Here is a 6,970-nt window from a genome sequence, read left to right as displayed (position 1 = left end):
ATCTTTCTTTAACAGTTCTGGTATCTCCTGTCCGTCCTGGGATAGGATCTCTCCCTCATGTGGGAATCCCTAAGGTTTCTTCTTTTTCCTGATTCAGATTTTTTAGGAGTTTTTCCTTACCGAGAGGGAGGGTCTAAGGGCAGGGATAACCAGTTTTATTTAGTCTAAGTTTTTAACTATTGTTCATATTTTGAAGCCCAATGAGGCAATTTTCTTTGTGATTTTGGGCTATATAAATAAAATTGAATTGAACAGTGTACTAAATATATTTATATTCATTTTTCAAAGATAAATTATGTCACATAATATGTTGTTGGTTGTTCCTGTGTTTGTTTGTTTGTTGTTTGTTTTTAGCTAGGTCGGTATTTCTAAACTGATAATGCTCTCGAGTGAAAACCTAGCTTAAAGTGCGCGCCAATTCGGTCTAACTCGAAATTGTTATTACATTTGCATTATAATGTGAATATTTAGTTTTAATTTAATGATTATGATGTACAAAATCTGAATTGGTTGAGGTTTAAAGAAAATAATTCCTGTTTGTAAAATGGCGGTTAAAATCAACTACAACTTAATGTGCTGTCTCCACATCATCAGCATGTGCGTGTTTTTATTAAATGTTTCAAACAAACTCATAGTTTATCCATACTTGTACTTGGTATTATTGCTCTTTCTGCCATGACAGACTGCAGTAGAGTGTTTCATTCAATTATTTTTACTGACTTAAGTTTAGGTGGCCTTTTTTTTTTTTTTACAAAGTTTTGCCTGTTATCTGGGAATTGTGGGATGCGATGTTTTTCTTGCCTGTGATCTGCGTTTGATTGGTCAGAGTAGTACCGGTTCTTGTCTTGCTGAGATGCCTCGAAAGAAACTTTGAGAGTTGGCAGAAACGTTTGTTCATCAGTTTCTGGCACTGATGTTTGGATATTTAGTTAGTGAACTAATTTGAGTACCTGTTTAGCTTGATATCATTTGTGGTGGGCTTTGGTTTGCATGTTAATGGGAGAGGACTGTAGCCAAGTTAGCTTCCTGTCGTTCTCCTCGTTCTGCCTCGTTAAACTGCATGCACACCACGTCTAAGCCGCCACATTCAGTGAAATGTCTGCCAAATTTTGAGCTTCCGTTATCAATACTTTTTTTACATGCATTGATTGGCTAGAAGTTCAATGGGTTGAAACGCTGAACTGTATCTTATCCAGGACTCTGATCTGGTAGTGAGGTGTAGGGAACGTACTTTTCAAAACACAGAAGTGCCACCCGTTTTTAATTCCGCTTTTGAGAAGCGGAGCATCAAAAAAAAAAAAATTTCTAATTTCTTACTTAAAACCTGGTGGGAAATGCATAAAAAATGAATATAATTAAGCAAGTCTTTGACAGATTAAACCAGTAGAAAAAGGGTTAACATAATGGCTGCTGACATGACAGAGAAGAATATGTATCTTATCATTATAGTTTGGTAGACTCAGTGTATTCTTTACATACAATTCTAACCTTTAACAAAGCATATAAAGCAGTGCATGCAACTTAGAAATTTCCATGTACATTTATTTATTTATTTAATATTGCAGGTCATCATCACCAAGGCAGGTGAAAGAAATCTACGCTGGGGGATTTGTTGTCTTCTTTTCAATCTGAGTGACCCTTTAGGGAGGGTTCATTTCTCCAGGACCGGTCATGTAAGTCACACAAAAAACTATGTTTGTTATCTTAAACATTTTGAAAAGAATGTTTTAAAATTAATTAACTAGAATGAGAAAAAGATACACTGCAGACCAAGTTTATTAAAGTTGTAAATGCGAAAATACAAATATGATGTTTGCTTTGTCTTAAGGACCATTACTGATGCAGAGAGTGGCACAGGCTACCTGGCATGGAGGATTAAAAATTATTCAGGGATCTGAAGCAGTACACAGACAATCATCACATAGAGGTGATACTACAATTTTGAAAGAGTTGAACAATTTTGGAATTCTTTTTCGTTTAAATAAAATTTTCTAGTAAATTTGTTTGTCAAATAGGTACTTTGTTGTGATGTCATCTGGAGGAGCATCTCATAATGATCAGCTTGGAGGAGCAGCTGCAGGGCGAGAACCCCAGCTAGTTCCAGAAATTGTGCTGCGGGAAAGGTGTGAGGAGGCCTGAGAGACAGGTGTGAGGAGGCCATCGCATTGATTAAAGATTCAGCGGAAGAGGACATAATCAAGAGGAAGATTACCCCGGGCTTACACCTCTAGCGTCACGGCTCCGTTGCGTGCGCCGCGGTCTTTTCGCAACTTTAAAAGTGCGAGAGGAACTTCTACTGCAGGCGTTCACGTCTTGTGTCTGCGAACTGGCCTCGCTGCAAATCCATTTCGTTTGGTTCAAATTTTGACGGACGCCGCAGCTGATCATCATCACTTTCTGTGAAGTTGGGGCTATTCACGACTTAAACCGGAAACCACGAGAGCAAATGTAAAGTGCATCCGGTATATTTTCAAAATAAAACAAACTTTCTGCTGAACTCGCCGGTTTCAGCGTGTCCTAAACATTACGTAATTTTCAGGTTACTCAAAGTGTGTTGCAGCACAGCGTTGTCAGTCATGGACAACGAGAAGCTGATCATAGAGATCCAGCACTACTCTGTCTGGGCTGAGCTTTCACAGGCTGTGCCTGGAGCAGCAGCCAGTGTAAGCCATCGGCTGTAGCTAGTCCACTCCCACGACGCAACGGAGCCGTGGCGCAAGCAGTGTAAGCTCGGGGTTAGGTTGACATTCCGCCGCTCCTTGACCCGCATCTGTTGACCAGTGGTCTGACGGTCTTTCCACTTTTCAAAGACATCAAAGGGTTGGTAAATAAATAAATCTATTTATTCTTGAACAATGTTTTATGAATTTCAGAGGGTAAAAAAAATCTGCAGTAAAATTTGAAAGTTTTCTCTTCAGTGTAGGTGGAAGGATATGTTCAGGGAGGAGGTCTCGGGAATGTTTCTGGAAAAATGGACAACTTCAATCAAGTGAAAGATCATGAAGCAATGCAGAAAGCTGCAATCTACCAGTGAGATGGAAGATCTCCTCCTGGAAGCTGATATTCCTGACAGTGGGGCTGAAGTGGATGACATCATTGGTAAGAGTTAGTGGTGTGTTCTACTGATTTTTCTGTAAATGAAAAGAACTGAACACTTTCACCTACAGTTGTAATATAGTCCAATGTGTCATTTAAAAGGGATCATTTTTTATCTTTTACTTTGAGATATTATTTTGTCATGTGTTGGCAATAGTTAAAGTCCCTCTACACTTTTTTTTTCTATTGTAAAATCATTCCCGGTGACCTTTTAATTATGTTTGTGCAGTTTCTAGCCAAAATAAAAAAAAAGCCCTTGTTGTTTCTTGAGAAGTATTTTCTGCACAGCGGCAGAAGCTCATCAGAAAAATATAATTCTGGGTTGTGAGCAGGACTGTTGGCACAAAGCAACCCCGGGCCCCTCCCTGTTGCTGAGAACAACTCAGTTGTGAGTAGGGCTGCCACAAACGATTATTTCAATAGTCGACTAATCTCCGACTATTTTTTTCGTTCGTGCGGCGACTGGATGTAAAACACTCATCTTAACCATCATTATCTTTAAACTTGAGGTCTTTAAGCTATATTCTAACTAAAATAAAGACAATAGTTTATTAATCTTTTAATGAATCATGCAGCTTTTCTCCTTCATTGGTTTCTGCCATTAAAACAAGACTTAAATCAAATGAGGTAATCTGAATCAACTACAGAAAACTCTTTAAAACCCTGCAATTCTTTTTTAAAGCTTTAAAACATATATTTAATAAAACATGTACAAAGTATTTCAAAAGCTATTAGCAGATATAAACACACTCAAAATATTTGCTCACTGAGGCCCATTTATTAAAGCAAAACACTAATAACATCTTTGAACTCAAGATATTCCTATACATAAAAAAACTCAGGATGCCCATAGAAACAAAGAAAATAAATAAAAAGGGAGAAAATTATATTTTTAAAAAGGGAGAAAAGCAGGGGATGTTAGAATGTACAACAGTACTTTCATTACATCCACTGCACATGCGCAGAACGATACTTCATATGTTCAGTTTGGGGGAGAACCCATAAATCTGTGTTACTTCTTTAATGTTGTGGTTGTTTTACTGTTTGTTGTCGTTTTTGTGACTTTAAGTTACATTTAATTGTAGCTTAATGCAGATACTGTAATGCTACACTTGTAAACTTAGCTCTGGATTATACCTGATGCCCAAGTACATGACTTTCCAGCTCTAAAAATTCATGTGTGGGAAAATTTCAGTCCAGGTTGCTTCATTAGCACTTCAACACATCTGTATGGATAAACAATGCAACAGAGTCTGGCTTGTATATCATTCCATATAGTCATGTCATGTAAACCTGAGGTCAATGTTTTAAAGGCCTGATGTTATAAAGCTATTACAAGTTAATCTTATATCAGTGGATTTGTCTTGCATGTGCCCATGTAACCATTTACTTCATAATTTGATATTTTGCTATTAACTTGGAGTTTTGTGATGGCAAAAAATGTGCAGTTACACAACCCCACTGTTACAGTGGCATGCTGTTCTAAATAAGCAATTTGAACTTTTATTGTGAAATGGGGTACCTGGCACAGCAGGTGAACCTCATTGGACAACTTATCTTTTTTTTTTTTTTTTGAGCAAGTAAAATTCCACAATGCAACTGTTCAATAAATTCTATTGAAAATGAGCCGTCATCTTTTGTGATTTGATTATTTCCATGACAGGGGTTAGGGAAAAAAAAAACTAAAATGACTTTTTCCATAAAGAGTAGCTTTTAGAGTTAATTGTGATTAACACAAATTATAGTTATTTGTAAACAACACTGTGGGAGTTAGTTTTTGTCAAAGTGTAAAAACTATTCAACACTGTTTAATGTTAAAGTGGTACAAATAGTGTCAATTATTAACACCCAAAGGAGTTAAGTTAACTCAAAAAATTCAATGCTATGTTCAGAGTCACCTCAACACTGTTCAGGTCAGGACCATATGTTCACTGGCTCAGAGTTAAAATTAACTCTATAAGAGTTACATGAACACTTCTTTTTTTTACTGTGCACAGTTCAAAAATGTGCTTCATAGGTTCATTGATTTCAGTTTGTCACTTGGTGTGACTGTGAATGTGTTTGATGTGTAACAGACTGGCGATGTGTCCAGGGTGTACCCCGCCCTCACCCAACATTAGTTGGGACAGGCTCCAGCATTCCTGTGACCCTGAAAGGGTTCCAGACGTTTATAAAATTGATAGACATCACTTACAAATGAAGTAATATGTGCAAATGTGAATTAGATTGTGCTTCTGATTGTGGAGTGCTCTTTGACATATTAAAGACTAAGGCTTTGGATTAATTTAATGCGGCTGCAGAGACATTTTATGAATTGCTGACATTCCCATTTTATAATTGCATTTCCAAGTCACTACCCCATTAAGATGCTTCAAAAAGAAGGCCAATAAGTGCAGTTCTTCTATTCTGGCAGGCCTGTGGATTTAGGAGTGAAGATGGAGAAAAAAACGTCTTAAAACTACCAGCCCTCTGGTAGAGGTCCCTAGCTTGGGTGAGAAACTGCCTATCCTGGCGGATTAAATGGCAATTATATATAAATACAAGCATATGCATTGTTATTCATGTATATATTGAAAGGTTGCGCATCAAGGGCAAACAGAGGCGCAGAGTGAGCGCAGCAGTAGTGTGTGCAGCCCTCACGAGTCAACACCGTGTTCTACCGTGACGGCTTACAGCTTGAGAGGAGATTAGGCTCGCCGACATTTTGCTTTTCCTGAACACGGGAATGTGAGTGAAGCTGAAATCTCTTACCCGGGCCGCCATCTTCACGGCTGCAGTAGATCGCGTTGCGGGGTTCGTTCAGAATGACGCAGAAGTGCGGGGATGAAGCTGTCCACAGCAGACGGCTATATACTGCAGCGTGCCCTGCGTGACTGAAGAACGGCGGGGGTGGAGCCGCGAGCTGAGAAATGGATGGTGGAAGGCAGGTGTCGAAAGTGCGCATGCGCTCTTCTGTTAGAGCTGCAGCTGAAAGTGCTTTCGGTCTTGTTATTTGAAACATTTGAGTTCAGATGTAGCAGTCACCGACTCCTCCTGTCACGGAGCTCCATCTACTCTGAACAACCTCTGCGGATGACGTTACATCCGCGTCCGTGCTGCATGTCTGCGTATTCCTGCTATAGCAGCACCATGGACAGCGACTAATGATAGGAACAGAAAGGAGTCCATGGCATGCAGGTGAACAGGGGAATTTAAGAAAATCACTGTTAAAAATTATGGATATGAACGCTATTTTGTATTCAGTCTGAATGAGTTTGGGAGCCAAGAAGACGAGGTAGAACAAAAGTGACATCAACTCTCCAGGGGCGGAGCTACAAGGGGGGCTGCTGCCAGCCTGCCACCACAGCAAAAAGCTTTGCCACCCCAATTTTTGAGTCAACATGAAAAAAACCTCTTGAAGCAATAGAGGTGTTCTGTTCTCAAACTGGTTTTTCTCAAAATGCACCCAAAATACCATGTGTATTCCTCCTCTTCCACTCAATTTCATTTCAATATTTACTTAGAAACTTTGACAAGCAGGCACGTGCACACATAGGGCCCTGGGGTGCTTGAGCACCCCTTTTTGGCTCATATCAAGAAGTGCCCTTGTGCTCTGTATTTATTTAATTACTTATTTAAATTTTACTTTATTTTATTTTAAGCCTATTTGTATTAAGTATTAATTAGTGATTTTAGAAAAAAAAAGAAAGAAAAAACGTTGCACAAAACCCCCTGGTGGGACAAAGACGGAGCGTTTCTCTCTCATTCTCTCTGCTGTAGCTGCACTCTTCTCTCGTGGCACGCCGCGCTCATACCATAGACTTAATATATAATTAGACGCATCATCTCTGACGTCATCCATTGACTTCCACAGTCCCTGAAATGAAGCCTGAAT

General features: G+C 39.1%; 1 long non-coding RNA gene across 1 annotated transcript in view; it reads right to left on the bottom strand.

Moving 5' to 3' along the window:
- Positions 1-6,964, bottom strand: part of LOC118599014 — a 21,443-nt gene extending 14,479 nt beyond the window's left edge. Inside the window, exon 1 of the long non-coding RNA XR_004948268.1 lies at positions 5,848-6,964. This is a non-coding gene — a long non-coding RNA (uncharacterized LOC118599014). The remainder of the gene's footprint in view (positions 1-5,847) is intronic.
- Between the last annotated feature and the right edge of the window lie 6 nt (positions 6,965-6,970).

The sequence above is a fragment of the Oryzias melastigma genome, linkage group LG8 (assembly GCF_002922805.2).
Source record: "Oryzias melastigma strain HK-1 linkage group LG8, ASM292280v2, whole genome shotgun sequence".
Lineage (NCBI taxonomy): Eukaryota > Metazoa > Chordata > Actinopteri > Beloniformes > Adrianichthyidae > Oryzias > Oryzias melastigma.
This window is presented reverse-complemented; position numbering and strand designations above follow the sequence as displayed.